Below are 16,616 nucleotides of genomic sequence, written 5' to 3'. Positions count from 1 at the left end.
AAGGATTGCTCAAAAATCATACAAGAGTACAAATCGTCTTTAAGCGAAAAAAAATCTAATCAAACAAAAAATTGACTAAAGACGTAATGTTACTAGTACGACTCAGAAATTTTCGTGAAACACAACGAGAATATATTAGAGGATATAGAAAAAAACAATATATTAGAAAAACGGATATACTAGGATATATCATCCAAAGGATATATTAGGATATTTTATTAGGACACATTATTAGGATATATCAAGGGTATATTACAGAAATAAATAATCGTTAGCAAGAAAAGACATCTCAAAATTTAGGAGTCTCTTAAGCGGTTACAAGATCTCCTGCTTCAAAATCATTGAATAATATAATAAAATAGTAGAAACGTGAGGCCTAAAGACATGGCGTCTAGGTTCCAATTGGCTGGGTTGTTTTAGACAAGACTATTTCACAGCAAAATTTTTGCCATAAATTTGGCACAAAGTTGCACAAGTGAATCAATGACAATCCCAAGAGTCTACGCAAACCCTACATATCTTTTTTCACGGTTACTACTTTTTCGTTCCTCTCTTTTTTAATGTAAAGAATTAATAGGTAACATTGAGAAGAGTAGCTGATAGATTTAAACGAGGCCGATACTGGTAGGGGATATTTGACGCCTAGTGGTCAAAAGATTATATAATACACGGCACTACAACTTGGAGATCCTACTTGGTTATAGTCGGAATGATGAATCGACGGTTACCACAATGAGGAGCATTTGTATTATATTTACAAGGTTAATTAAAAGGGGCAATTGATTCAAGAGCTCAAATTATTTTCAATATAAAAACAAAGTATAAAAAAGAAGCTTTTTCCAGGGTTTATAAGCACGGGGAACAAATGTTTGCAAATTAAACGTAGCGTCATCCCGTATTTGTACAGCAGTCTGAAAATCATTTAATATGAAATCCAGCAACACTTATTTACTATATATTCCAATTGACTATATTATTGACTCGATTCTTTAATATTTTAAATGATACTTATCGATAAAGGTATTGAAGAGGATAAGGAAGGGGGGACGATAAACTCGTACGGTAAATGTTGTGATGATTCATGCTTTTGCAGCAACGAACGTCGGTGGTTTTATTGAATTTTCCGTCAAACTAAAGACATCCATATTAGTGGATAGTAGCTGTCGGCAACCCCTCCCATCTCCTGGAAGGTTTTCAATAAAGCTTAAGATTTTCTGGTTTTAAATAACCTTACTATCTTCAGATCAAAAAATATTATTCCTAATATCTATATCTTATTATAATTCAATATATTCCGAAAGATATTGAATCCCCCCCCTCCACCCTGGAAATTCAAGTCTTCCGGAAAATGTTATACCACAGGAAACCCATTACATCCCGCATCTCCCCAGGAAAATTGTATGCGTGTCCTTATACCTAGGGCTAAAACATAGTTCAAGCTAAGAAAATCTTGGCGATTCTTTCTTTTGCGGCACAATACTGAAAATGCGGCGCAAAACAGGAAAAAGCTGAACCGAGTATTTTGAGAAGAATGTAAACCTTCAATGAATGCGAATTACGAGACTTAGCATATACAACATTAAAAAAAAAAAAAAAAAAAAAAAAAAAAAAGAAAAGCAGGCTAGCAAGTGCTTAAAATCCCTTCGTCAAAAATAAGCCTAATAATCACACAGGGGTTAGAAACTTCAAGCATGACTAAAAAATTATCTTGGCATTAATATTACAGATTACGCTTCTACCTCAATTTTGTGCGAGGTTTGCATGCCCTTTGCATAAGGGTTCCAACCAATTTATCATAATTTTTAAAAAAACATACTATCTGAGAAGCTCAAGACCACACCCTTCTTCTTATTAGGCAGTTGTCACATGGCAAGACAATGATAGCATGTCACAAGAACATAACATCCAGTGAAGTAATATGAACCAACACTTTGCAAATGTACTCATCAAAAAGATGCCTTTAATGTAATTTGATTGCTCTATTTTAATTATACTTCCAGTTCTTTTTGCACTGTCGTGAGGACTATTACAGATAATAAAAATAAACTACTGAGGAACACAATTTACAGTCAGGAAAACTTCATACACAAGAAGGAAATTATATTAGAGAGCTTGAGAAAATCTTCACTTTTAATTGAGACTAGTGGCACAGCCAGGGGAGGGGTTCACTCGGTATCAAACGTAACGTGTTGGGGCGCTATTTAGACAATATATATATATATACATATATGCATATATAAATATATATATGCATATATACATATATATATATATATATATATATATATATATATATATATATATATATATATATATATATATATATATATATATATATATATATATATATATATATATATATATATATCGGGGGCTGGGGGACTGAAATTGCTCTTGGAAGCTGAAAAACCTACCTTCACCTTGAAAATATTAACAGAAAAGGATTGGTGCACTAGGCCTTTCGTATTCCATCGATAATTTTCTGATTTTCGAATTTCGTATCTAGTACGAGTACTCTTGAGAAACCGCGATTAAATCACTGGGATGTTTCATCTATATTTATAATAATACGTATACTTAATGTGCATGAAGTAATGAAAATGAACCGACATACAAAGCACGCATTTCAGAGACGGTTTTAGGCACTTTAAACGCATGTTTTGTGATTTGTGATCACAAAAAATGATTTGTGATTCACATATCATGATTCATAACATGATTTAAAAACACAAAACAGGTTTTAGGGGCCACCAATGCAGAATGTCACCCAAAATAAACAACTACCGGTACATTTTTACAGGATTTTTCTTCATTATAGAGTAAAGCGTGCGGAATATTTTAGAACAGTAAAAATTCAAAATTGGCCACTTCTAAAAGGCCCTTTGATTCAATTTTAGGACGTGTTGCGGAATCTTCCGCAAGAATAAAAATTTTGAAATTAGCCACTTCTGAAAAACATAATTTAAAATTGCATTCATTCGGCATACATTATGACAAAAACCAACAAAAAAAAAACATGTTAAAAAAAACCTGTCATTAATATTGGTTTTTAAAATATATATCAGCGTATAGTGCAATAACCAAGAAGTAAACCATTTTAGTTAATCCGAAAATTGAAGAGGTTCTGAAGTATCAATTGAACTTTTTTGCTAGCAATCAGGTTTACCACCTTAGAGACAGACACAGAGGACTTTTCTGTTAAGACTAAAACATCACATCCAGAAGAGACAGGATAATCTCCTTCTCGGACTTGCTCAAAACAGGAGAAATATTGATACTGAAATACAATTCTATATGGGAAAACTATTCCTAACACTGCCACAGATGCGCATAGCATATCGATTCCTGTACAGGAGTTTCCCCTTATTTCAGGTACAAATCAACAACACAAGCAGGTAAAAATGGAGAACGCCTGTATCTTAGATCCCAATTCCCTCAAGTATATTTCTTTTAATATCCTAAATCAGAGCCTTTCTCAACTCCAACAGTACAAAAGCTCAATACTGAAAAATACCAAAGGTACAAATACGTCCAATCCTTACACGGGGCGAAGGTGCGAAGACAGGCATCAAACACATACAAATACACTTTTTGTCCGTTTTACTTCCCGGGGGGAGCTTTGGACTAATAGTGATGGACGTTCCCGCCCCACTATTTAGATGTATGAAAAACAAGTTCACAACACAAGAAACAAGAGAGAACAAAAGTGCACAAAATACCAAACTTGGACAAACCGGAAAAGGGGCACCTTACGGTTCCTCAGATGTCTTCAATCGATACTGGAAGGTAAGACATTCATAGCGACATACCTAAAAAAACTGAAAGCTAATTTCGTTTCTTTTTTTTACCATCCCTCATTTAATTCTCATTATTAATAGTCAGGTCAGCTTTTCACATACGAACTGGAAGACGGGCAGGAAAGAGAAAACAGATTATTACTAGCGGTTGTTCCGGCAGCTAAAATTTAACCGAACCTGAATCCGCAAGTGTTCAAATTAGACTTATGCCCATATGCATACTTGTTGACAAAAAAGCCAATATATAAGTAGAACATGCTATATATTTATATATATATATATATATATATATATATATATATATATATATATATATATATATATATATATATATATATATATATTTATATATATATATATATATATATATATATATATATATCTCTTGATTTTAAAGTGAAACTTATATTACAAAAACAGAAAATTGTTTAGAAATTTAGGTTTCGCAGGAAATTGGTCTATAAAGCTTGTATTAACATTTTATTTCCAACGATTGCGCATTAATGCTACGTCTGTGTATCTTTCGCTAGATTCATTTTACACATTGGTCTTAAGCATTAATAACTCTCACTGGTGCAATTTCATGCTTCAAAGTTGTTCAACTCGAGAGAACGAAATACCTACTTGATGCAGCCGTGCACCATTTTGGATTTTATCGACAAGTATGACTTTAGTGTGGCCTAGGCCAGCGGTTGGTAGCCTGTGGTTCGTGAGTCGCACGCAACTCTGTCGTCAGCAAATTACGGCTCTTGAGAAACTCTTCTCCGTTCTGATTAACCATGTTCCACAATCAATATGAGGCGCAAAAAGGAATAAAAATGTTAAAAATTTCTCTTCACGAGCGCATCAACATGAGTGATTGGAAATCGGAGATACTCCACATAATCTATATCCACATTTTGGTCCCGATGTATTTCAAAGATTTGCTAGTGATTTATTTCTAATGATTTCAATGAATATCACAGATACAAATTAATTCGGAAACCTTTACTGAGTCTGTCTTATAAGAACCTTTCTTTTAAAGTGAATGTTGTGGATACAAAGTGAATACATAGATTTTATGTATGATATTTTACACCTAACTACGCCTCTTCATTAGATTTTATTTCAGTCGGAAAAAATGATTAATTTTCACCGATATTTCTGGCGAAAGATAAAAAAGAAGAAAATCCGCTGTGAAGTTTCTTAAAATTTCAAACTTGACGAAAAAATCAATTTCAATATCAATTAATTAGGGCTGTGAAGTCGGAGTTGGAGTCGGTAAATTGAACGTGTCAGAGATCGGAGCTGAAGTCGGAGTCGGTTATAACTTATAAAATCTAGATCAAACTTTAAAACAGGGTTGTGGAGTCGGAGTCATGAGTTAGAGTTTTGGTGATTTTTGCTGAATGGAGTCAGAGTCGGTATATTGAATATGTCTGGAGTCGGTTATAACTTATAACCGATTTCACAGCCCTCCAATTAAGTGCACTAATTCAAAGAGCCATAGGATTGATCTTCTAAAGATAACTGTAAAGTGTTTATGTAAATGATAACCATAAGCACTTTTTCTTAAGAGAAAATTTTACCAGTGAAAAACTATTTTACACAATTATTAAAATTTAGACTTGTTTTAGGAAATGCATATTCAGAGGAAAGTGATTTTTGGAAATTGGCATACCAAAATCTACTAATGTCATCTACTGGTTATTGGCTGAAATATGATGCTAAAATGCTTTCTCCTTCTGAGGGAAGGGTTTCGTCAATGTGGGTAAATAGGGATATACTGCTTATGAAGCGTGTGATTTCTGGTCCCATTGGAGACACAGTTTATTGTTCCAGGTTATGTTTCTCTCAATTTTATCATGCTTTAGCAGAGGTTTTTACTAAAGGGAAGACACATCCCTTTGATGTCTTCGGCCAGTCGGTAGAAAAAAAAATAATAGAGTCTGTGAATTTGAATCACAAAACGCAACTATTTCAACCTAAAATTTTAAATTCGACAAAGATGATCAATAAAAAATAAAAAAATCTATATCAGTCAACATAGACAAGAAAACTGACAAGACATCCACCAAAGTCTCGATTTCAATCGTTAAATATAACGGCTGTGCCAACTAAAAAGATGAGATGTTATGTTCATTAGTAAGTGCCCCTATCTGGCACTTGAACACTGCATCTAGTATTTTTTTTTATATTTGTTGTTTTTACCCGCCACTTCGTACAGAACGGATGGTCGTAGAAAATTGGAGGGAACTGACTCGATTTGGAACTTGAAAATTCAAGTACCCTTTTAAATACTTGATAGCGAACAGATTAGTGAAAAAGAAGGGTTTGGTATGGACCAAAACCAGTCATTAAAACTTAAGGTCTATACCCCCCCCCCAAAAAAAAACTCTTTGGCTGATGACAATTTTATTTCTTAGAAGCAAACCTAACGGAGCAGATGAAACTCCATTGCTAGATGAATCATATAAATTGTGGTCTGTAATCAAATAGTTCGTGGTAACGAACTGTAAGTAAGGAGCGGTCCGGTTCAATAGTAACCAAAATTCTAAAAAACGGAATTTTTATACCAATAGATATATCAAAAGGATTTGATATATCCATTCGCCTATGAGTACAGGGACTTGTCGGTCAGGTGTCAATCCTAAAACACGGTAGTCCACCTGAAACTCTAAGCGGGCAAGCATATTAGGCTTAGGTCACATGTTCGGCTGTGAGTCCACGCAAATTCAGTCCCTCGTTTAGTATACAAGTCCTGTCGAAATTGTGCGTCAAAAGTCAACCCAAAAATCTCGATAATTCCTTAGTTCTATGACTATTTACCTGAATTAATTTAAAAAACTTTTTCCACAAAATAAGTTTTTCAAAGAAAAGTAAAGAACTCCATTAAACAAAAAACGAGCAAAAATGAAATAATCTACCAAGCGTGAAACTACCATAAATCACCATCGATAAATAACTGAAACCCAAAACGAACAGAAATTAAAATAAATAACCGAGTCAAACTCAAAACCAGCAGAAATTAACATAAGTTGGGCGCAAAACCCCTATGCCTTCCCAAGGCCGGAACAAAATTTGCACTTTACTGAAAAAATATAAATGTTTCTACTTTTATCACTTTAATAAATCAAATAATATTAACATTTTGATTACTAAATATCAGTATGTGTATATTAAAATGACAATGCACATTCATTTGTATTTTTTCAGTAAAGTGCAAATTTTGTTCTGGCCTCGGGAAGGCATAGGGATTTTGCGCCCAACTTATGTTAATTTCTGCTCGTTTTGAGTATGACTCGGTTAATTTTTTTTTTAATTTCTGTTCATTTTAGATTATTTATCGATGCTGATTTGTGGTAGTTTGACGCTTGGTAGATTATTTAATTTTATTTTTGCTCATTTTTTGTTCAATGGAGTTCTTTACTTTTCTTTGAAAAACTTATTTTGTGGAAAAAGTTTTTTAAATTAATTTCTGTTCGTTTTATATTGACATAGTCTTTCCAGGGAAAAAGAAAATAATACCTCCTCTAGTTGACCTGAAATGGAAAACTTGATACCATTCGCTAAAAAATCTGTTTACTTTCTTTGATAGCTTGGATAGACTTACGCTATTTTGATTTGGTTAAATTTTAAGAGCAGAAATGGGAGGGTTGGCTTGGGAGGGTGGGAGTGGAAGGGGGATTAGTTGCCGTCCAATCACGTTCGACTATTAAAAAGGGCATCAGCCCTTTCTATTTTCAATCGAATGAGCCCTTTTCAAAGTTCCCACGACAACTCCTTCGATACGAAGTGCCCTGGTCTAAACAACAACAACAACAGAAAATAATACATTATACCCATTTCGATCTTTATACAAAAATGTCAAGCCTTCAAATCACTTTCGACTATTAAATAGGGCATTAGGCCTTTCAATTTCCAAACGAAGGAACCCTTTTTTAAACAACAAAACTTTCTATAAACACCTTATATGCGCCCAGGGCATAAATTACAATCTTTACCCTAAGGGCTGATACGGTGGTTGTCATCCTCTAAAACCGAATTTCCAGAACTTTCAACTACATTAGACAACATGGCTATCTCAAAATTTTTATTGGATGTGTTTGGGGAAATGGTGGGCGTGAGAGGGTTACGACTATTAAAAATGGCACAAGCCACTCCAATTTCCAATTGAATGAGCGCTTTTCGAAGTTTCTACGACAACTTCTTCGATACGAAGTGCCCTGCTCTAAAGGAAAAAATTAATAAATAATACATTGTCCCAAGATCGTTCTTATATGCCCCCAGGGCATAACTTAAAACCCTTGCCCTGAGGGTTGTGGGGGAGTGTCCTCATCTTTGCATAGTCCCCGTTTGTTGTCTCGTTCTCGAGTGTCCCCGTTCTATCAAACCGTTTGTGGTAAACTGTAAGTAAGGAGCGACCCGGTTCACTGGTAACCAAAATCCTAGAAAAAGGAATTTTGATATCAATAGATACATCAAATGTAATAAATTTTAATGCTAATTTCAAATATGTAAGTTTTATCAAATTTAGTCCTACCTATCAAAAGTTACGCGCCTGAAAAAATTTGGCTGATTTTCGAAAAAAGGGAGAAACAACCCCTAAAAGTAATAGAACCTCAATGAAAATCCCACCATCAGATTCAGCGTATCAGAGAACCCTATTGCAGAGGTGTTAAACTCCTATCTACAAAAATGTGGAATTTTGCATTTTTTGCCAGAAGAAAGATCACGGATGCGTGTTTATTTGTTTGTTTGTTATTTTTTTTTCCCAGGGGTGATGGTATCGACCCAGTGGTCCTAGAATATCGTGGGAGGCTCATTCAAACGGAAATTTAATATTCTACTGCCCTTTTTAAGCGACCAAAAAAAGGAGGGCAACTAGGCCCCCTCCCACGCTCATTTTTTTCCCAAAGTCACCCGATCAAAATTCTGAGATAACCATTTTGTTCAGAATGGTCGAAAATATGATAAATATGTCTTTCAGGATGACTATCCCCCGAAGTCTCCGGGGGGAGGGCTGAAAGTTACGAACTTTACCCAATGTTAGCATATAGTATTGGTTATTGGGAAGTATACAGACGTTTTCAGGGGGGGGGGGATTTTTTCTGGTAGTGGGGGGTGGGGAGTGGGTCGGGGGTTATACGGGAGGATCTTTCCATGAAGGAAGTTTTCATGGGGGAAGGGACATTGCTATGAAGGGAGCGCCGGATTTCCCATTATTATTTAAAAAAAGATCAGAAATTATAGTTTTTCGACTGAAAGTAAGCAGCAACATCAAAACTTAAAACGACAGAAAACATTACGTATATGATTGGGTTCACCCCCTAGTCAATATCTCGCTCTTTAAGCCAAAGATTATTTAGCACTTTCATAAGAGCTATTTATTCTAATTAACGGCATTTGTGATTAAGAGGTCATTTTTAAAGAATTGGAAAAAAATTCGAACTTTAGCTTAAAGAGCAAGGTATTGACTAGGGGGGTACGTATACGCAGCCCCCTATTTATATTATATATTTTTATACGTATTTATATATTTTATATATTTATAATATATATATTTTTATACGTATTAAAAATATATGAATATAGAAGTTCGTTACGTAAGTTAATTCGTAAGTTACATATATTTATTACTAATAAAAACGTTCGTAAATAAAATTAAACAGGTTTCGAGAAAGCCATTTAACCAAATAAAAGTAAAATTAATATTCAAATTTTGTTTTAATTATTCATGTACGGTAAGCCAAAATCAAAACCTGCATTAATTCAAAAACGTTCAAAAATTAAATAAAAAAAACAAGTTTTTTAACTGAAAGTAAGGAACGACGTTAAAACTTAAAACGAACATAAATTATTCCGTATATGAAAGGGGCTGTCCCCTCCTCAACTTCTCACTCTTTACGCTAATCTAAAAATTTTGATTGGATGTGTTTGGGGGAAAGGTGGGCGTGAGAGGGGGGTTAGTTGCCCTCAAATCACTTTCGACTATTAAAAAGGGGGTTTCTACGACAAAGATTTCAATAAAAACCTTATATGCCCTCAGGGCATAACTTATAATCCTTGCCCTGAGGGTTGGGGGGAGTGTCCTACTCAAAAATATATTTTCTATCTGGAAATCAACTACGCTGAACAAAATAGCTACCTCAAAATTTTTATTGGATGTGTTTGGGGGAATGATGGGCGTGAGGGAGGAGGGGCTAGTTGCCCTCCAATCACTTTCGACTATCAAAAAGGGCACTAGCCCTTTGAATTTCCAATCGAATGAGCCTTTTTTAAAGTTTCTACGACAACGCCTTCTATAAAAACCGTATATGCCCCAAGGGCATAACTTACAACCCCTGCCTTGAGGGTTGGGGGGGAGTGTCCTCCTCAAAAACATATTTTCTATCTGGAAATCAACTATGATGAACAAAATGGCCATCTCAAAATTTTGATTGAATGTGTTTGGGGGAATGATGATCGTGTGGAGGGGAGGGGGCTAGCTGCCCTCCAATTACTTTCGACTATTAAAAAGGCCACTAGAACTCTCAATTTGCAATCGAATGAGCCCATTCTGAAGTTTCTACGACAACCCCTTCCATATGAAGTGCCCTACTCTAAAGGAAAAAAAATAATACATAGGACACTGTCCCAACATTGTTCTTATATGCCCTCAGGGCATAGCTTAAAACCATTGCCCAGAGGGTTGTGGGGGAGTGTCCTCCTCAAAAACATATTTTTATCTCGAAATCAACTACGCTGAACAAAATGCCTATCTCAAAAGTTTCTACGACAGCTTCTTCGATACGAAGTACCCGGCTGAAAAAACAAAAAAAAAACACACACATTGTGCCCACATCATTCTTTACTTAGGCAGCGCTTAGCGATGCCTATGATACTTCCCTAGGATGTATGGATAGAAGATAGAGTATCTATCAACAAATGAAAATGACATCATTTTTATACAATCCTTAAAAAGGCTTACGCCAGCTTTGCCTCTCGCTCAGAATATCTGTCTTGATTTTGTCTCCAATTAGCCATGGCTCGATGGCAACTTGATTTGAATTTCATGATTTTTTTTTTCAGGGGTGATTGTATCGACAGAGTAGGGAGAGGGCTCATTCGAACAAAAATCAAAAGTTCTAGTGCCCTTTTTAAGTGATCAAAAATTGGAGGGCAACTAGGCCCCCTACCACGCCCCTTTTTTCTCAAAATCGTTTGACAAAAATTTGGGGATAGCCATTTTGTTCAGCATAGTTGAAAAGCCGAATAACTTTGCCTTTGGAGATATCATGCCCCCCACAGCCCCTGAGGAAATGTCTTAAAAGTTAAAAAATTTGCCCATTGGTTAAGAATAGTAGGCTATTTGTTATTGGGAAGTAGGCATACATTTTTCGGATGGGGGGGGGAATTTACTACTGGTGGGATTTTCCACAGGGATAATTTTCTCTTGGGGAGGGAAGTTTCCGGGGAGTTAATTTTTCAGGGGAAATTTTACATTGGGGGGAATTTACCAGAAGTTCTATACAAAATTCGTCATATGTCTGGCTTTCTCTTTCCCGACTCAATTTTACGCATGGAGATGTTAAGGGTAACTGTCCGGGGTAAATTTTCACCAGGATTGAATTGTCAAGAGGATATATCCGTGGGAAGGAGGGATTTTCCGTCGAGGTGAAGCCAGATTTCCTGACATTACTAAAAAAGGATAAGAAATAAAATAGAAAAAAACAAGTTTTTTAAACTGAAAGTAAGGAGCAACATTAAACTTAAAACGAACAGCAATAATAACATATATGAAGGGGGTTGCTCTCCCTCAACACCTCGTTCTTTACGTTGAAGTTTGAATTATGTCCGAATTCTTCAAGAAAGACTATTCTTCCTGAAACACTATGTTCGTTTAATTAGAACAAAAAGAAGCCTTTTTAAAAGTACTAAAACACTTTAGCGTAAAGAGCGAGGTGTTGAGGAAGAGCAGCCCCCCTCATATACGTAATTATTTCGATTCGTTTTAAGTTTTAACTTTGCTCCTTACATTCAGTTGGAAAAACTTGTTTTAATTTATTTAATTCATTAAGGTACGACAAAAAACGGACTGGAAAGAAAACGCACCGACAATCAAAATTCCTTTTTCTACATCTTAAAATGACTTGAAAACGAGAACTAATTCGAGTTTCGCAGAGGAATTAACCGGATACATACAGAGAGAGATAAATATATTGCCAGGGTGCAAAGGGCTGCGTTTTGCAAGGAATCTACTCTACAACTTGGACCTAGAAGCCTCAAAGAAAGACCCAACACCTAAAAGCTCCTTCGTATTAGTCTGATGAGCCATATTTGACAAAATTCGACCATTTCTGTCTTATTCATTTTCTGTTTAATTGCTTCTCGTCTCGTTTCATTTCAGAAAACAGAAACGAATCAATAAAATAGAGGGATTGCATGAACTTCAAAGTAAACACTTGAGAAAATCAGGCTCTTCTTTCTCTCTTTCTCTTCCACTAAAACGGTGTTTTGACAAATGAGCCCTTTTTCCTTATGTCTCAGAGGACTTGGAAACTAACCTGGAAATTACAGAGAAAGGTAAACACCTGGAATGAAAGATGAGACGTTATAAACGGCTCAACAGCGAAATAAAACAAACCGGAAATAAATACAAAGATTTAAAAGAAATAATACTAAGATCATAATGAGTCAAAATCGATGATTTAAATTATTACTCTTCATCAAATTTTGAGTGAATAGATTTAAAAAGAAAAGAAGATGAAGAAATGTTCTCTAACCCAATTAATGTGCATCGCTGACACTAAAAAACATAAAATTAAAAGATTGGGAAACATGTCCCTCTTCGAAGAGGAAATGCACCGTAAGATTCATTGCATCCACAAGAAACGAGAGTTGGGAGTTTGTCTATTATTTCTGACACGGACTCCTTGGTGAATTAAGGTAGTACCCACCTTATCTTGCGGCTTCGAATTTCTGAATCTGTTTGGGTACTAGCTTCAATAGCTGCGACGTTTATAGAACCGTAAGCTTCATCGGTTACAAGGAAAAAAAACAGAGGAGTTAGACCTAGTGATATAGTTGCTGTTTTTAGTGGCCTGGGCCAGCTTAGTCCTCTATAGGGAAAGGATGGCCCTTAAATTGTAGTCATCAGCAGCATATCTACCATAAGGGGACGTAGGGTCTCAACCATGCTTATTGGAAAGTAAAATCTAATTTCCTGGTTGTGCTTTGTGGTGTCTGGATGCAATACAACGCCGTGAAGGGACAGGGGTTCCAATTTCTTGTCATTAGAACATCAACCAGGGGGGATTGTCACATCTTAACCAAATTCGGTGAAAATCAAGTGCAATTTCTTATTTTTTCCATCCGTACTTAATAGTACCCTTGTGGAGGGAGTGGGTCGCTCCATTTTTGTCATTAGGACATCAACTATATTGATCGTACTCACAATGAGTCAGGATCGATCATCTTATCATTACCTTTGATTCGATATCTGAGTGAAAGAAAGAGGAAGAAAGACCCTAACCACACAGAAGTGCGTCGCTGTCACTTCAAAACAAACGTAAATGAAAAATATTCAGATAACAATTTTCCAAACCTTCAAGATACACATCACAGGATACCACAGGTTTTTTTTTTATTTTTTTTAGAGCGACGTGTAAAATGTTGAGACAGATGTCTTAAGAATATCTACCAGAACATCATGAGATGAACCGAATTTGCTAGAGTTAGAGTTATTGTCCTATTTTCAGGGTCCAAAGAAGATTCCTCCAGGCAGTGTAGTGGTGCGGTGAAGTCTAAACTAATTAGGTTAGAACATCCACCGTAACAGGTTGTCGCACTTCAACACAATTTGCTAGAGCTTGGGGAAGGCTGTGCCTAAGATCTTGTCATCAGGTCATCCACAACAACAAAAATTCGCAGGGGATTTTCCGAGGGAGAATTTTTCGGGGGGAGGGGGGGGGGCCCAGGGGATACTTTTTCGTGAGATATTTTCTGAGGGAGAATTTTTCGCGGGGGAGTTTTCCGCAGCGGGGAATTTACTGCAGGTTGGAAGTTTCCCGGGGAAGATTTTCCGCGGAGGGGTAGTTTTCCAAAAGGGAGATTTTCTAAGGGCAAATTCTCGGAACAATTTTCAGGAGGGGAGAAGGCAAATTTCCTGGAATTTCTTTTCTTTTAAGATAACAGCAACTTACAATGATTAAGCTAATACCATATAGGCCTATAAGGGGTGGGGCTCCCAGCGTACTCGACTAATTTCTCATCTCATTCATTTTTTATAGTCTTTTCCAGAAAGTATTTTTACAAACGGTTTATTAACCGACGGCCTTTCAAAACATTTGATATACAAATGTTGAAGCAAATTTCTCGTTATAAACCATTTCATTCTCAAGGCATTGCGATAAAATTTAGACTTCTTGGCGAATAGAAATGACAATTCAAACTTAAGCGTGAAGAGGGGGCAAAATCCTCCCCATATATAGATCAATTTACATTCGTTTCATGTTTTAAGATAATTCTTTACTTTCATCAGAAAAAAACCTGTTTTCTGTTCGTGTTTACATTATATTAAATAAAAAACATTTTTTTTTTTCAACTGAAAGCAAGTAGCCGCCTCCAAATTCGAAACGAACAGAAATTATTCCGCATATGAGGGGAACTGCCCACTTCTCAATTCTTCGCTCGCTATGCTAAAGTTTTTAGTGGTTTAAAAATGCTTTTTATTCCGAGTAAACGTGCCTTGTGTTTCAAGAGTCGTTCTTAAAGAATTGTGATAAAAATTCAAACTGTAGCGTAAAGAGTAAGAGATTTAGAAGGGGACAGCCCCCCTCATATAGGGAATAAGTTAGGAGGTTGTTCCTTACTTTAAGTTAAAAACACCCTGTTTACCGGAAAACCCCTTCCCTCCTCCGTGGAAAATTCCCCCGTGAGCTATCTTCCCTGCAGAAAATTCTCCCCGTACAAGATCCCTCCTCCAAAAATTTTTAGTACATTTCCCATTAACAAACACCATATGTCAACAATGGGCAAACTTCGTAACTAACAGCCCTTTCCCCAGGGGCTGTGGGGGGTTCAAGTCATACCCAGAAGCATAGTTACTGGACCTTTCAACTATGCTGAAACAAATGGCTATCTCAAATTTTGATCCGATATCTTCCGGGAAAAAAGGGCGTAAAGGGAGGGGGGGGGGCTTCTTGCCCAACAAAAGTTTTGGTCACTTAAATACGGCACCAGAATTTTTAATCTCCGTTGAAATGAGCATTCTCCTGACTTTCTAGGACCATTTGTTCGATACAATCACCCCTGGAAAAAAACAACAACAAATAAACACGCATTCCTGATCTTTCTTTTGGATCTTTCATATCAGCTTGAAACCTTTATAGTAGTGTTCTCTGATATAATAAATCTAATGGTGTGATTTTCATTAAGATCACTTGCCTTTTTGGGGATGTTTCCCCCCTTTGCTGAAAATCAGGCAAATTTCCTCAGGCTCGTAGCTTCTGATGGGTAACATTAAACTTAATGAATTTTATATATTTGGAATTAACATGAAAAATAATTCTTTTGATGAATTAATTGTTATTAAAATCTCTTTTTAGATTCAGGTTTGATTCAAGAGTACCCTAAATGTGAGGAGATTGTCAGCCCCTTAGCCCCCCCCCCCCCATTCTCATATGCTAAAGGTTGCCTTTTGTAAAACATATCTTCGAGAACAAACGAAAATTTAGGTGCATCTAAAATAGAAAGATTGCCCTAAATATGAGGGAGGTTGCTACCCCCATTAAAACCTCTCTCTTCACGCTAAAACTAAAAAACAGCAAACTTTTCTGTTAAAAATTAACGTTTCCATAATAAGAAGGGATCATTCATCACCTCGATATCCCCATTAAAGGCTTAGTCTCAATATATTCCTGTAAATACAGAGAGGTTAAGGGATAATTCCCTCCCTTCATGATACAGAACAGAAGGATTAGTTGGGGAAATTTTTAGAGCGTGGGCCCAAAAATCTGTTTTGAGACCTTTGGGTCCTCTCCCTCCCCCCATTAAGGATTCACTAAATTATCTACTATTAGCGGGGTGCAATTACGGAACACTTTATAACCAACTTTCAGTATTACTGTACAAAGGGTCAACGAAAAACGTTCAGTTCGCATGTACTGCATAGGAATATAATGTTTAGGGACCAATGTATCACCGGGCGGCAACATGAACCCCCACGGGATTACATAGATTAATTGTGCATGCACAAAGGCCAAGTCACGAAGAAAGGTCTGCGACTGTTGTGTCCCGAAAATCTTTAATGGAGAGTATAGGAACTTTCAAAACTGTATAACAATTATGCTGTGGTATACAAACGAAGGGTCAAGTCTTACCATACTATTTCGACAAACGTTAAAAGGTCAACACTAATGACGTACTACCATAGAGAAATGAAATAGATCCGTCACCAGAGGAAATTTTTGCCAAAACGATATCCACAATAAGTGGCTCGTCCCCTAGGGGGCACGACAAAAGTTTGGCGAAGGCACACATTGCACGGGAGTCAAGCAAGGATATGCACATAACTGTGATGAGTTACCATTTGCAGATATTCAGCCAAAAAAAGGAACAGGCTGTTGGATGTGGAACCACACCTTAGATGAAAATTAACAATCAGAGAACCAAATTATGACGATCTGTCATCTTGGCAAATTAGTTTTGCCGAAATTAATTAAACAAAATTAATTAATTAATTAAACAAATTATTTAAACGATTTAATCCTTCTCATTCGCCCAAAAAGAATGTAATTCATAATATAACTTTCATTCGTATTATGCAGTGTATGTTTTATTCCTAATTTATTATTATCA

At 36.1% G+C, this 16,616-nt stretch overlaps 1 protein-coding gene and 1 long non-coding RNA gene across 3 annotated transcripts in view; both read right to left on the bottom strand.

Annotated features, from left to right (window-relative positions):
- The window catches only part of LOC148946442 (neuronal calcium sensor 2), a 32,370-nt gene extending 29,185 nt beyond the window's left edge, over window positions 1-3,185 (bottom strand). Inside the window, exon 1 of the mRNA XM_089098468.1 lies at window positions 3,170-3,185. The gene's annotated coding sequence lies outside the window, so the exon portion shown is untranslated. The remainder of the gene's footprint in view (window positions 1-3,169) is intronic.
- Window positions 1-16,616, bottom strand: part of LOC148946440 (uncharacterized) — a 260,044-nt gene that overhangs the window by 89,449 nt on the left and 153,979 nt on the right. The window lies entirely within an intron of this gene.

This window comes from Artemia sp. Qi Xiang Cuo, chromosome 12 (assembly GCF_049724085.1).
Source record: "Artemia sp. Qi Xiang Cuo chromosome 12, ASM4972408v1, whole genome shotgun sequence".
Classification (NCBI taxonomy): domain Eukaryota; kingdom Metazoa; phylum Arthropoda; class Branchiopoda; order Anostraca; family Artemiidae; genus Artemia; species Artemia sp. Qi Xiang Cuo.
The sequence above is the reverse complement of the archived record's forward strand: the minus strand, read 5'-3'. Positions and strand labels throughout refer to the sequence as shown.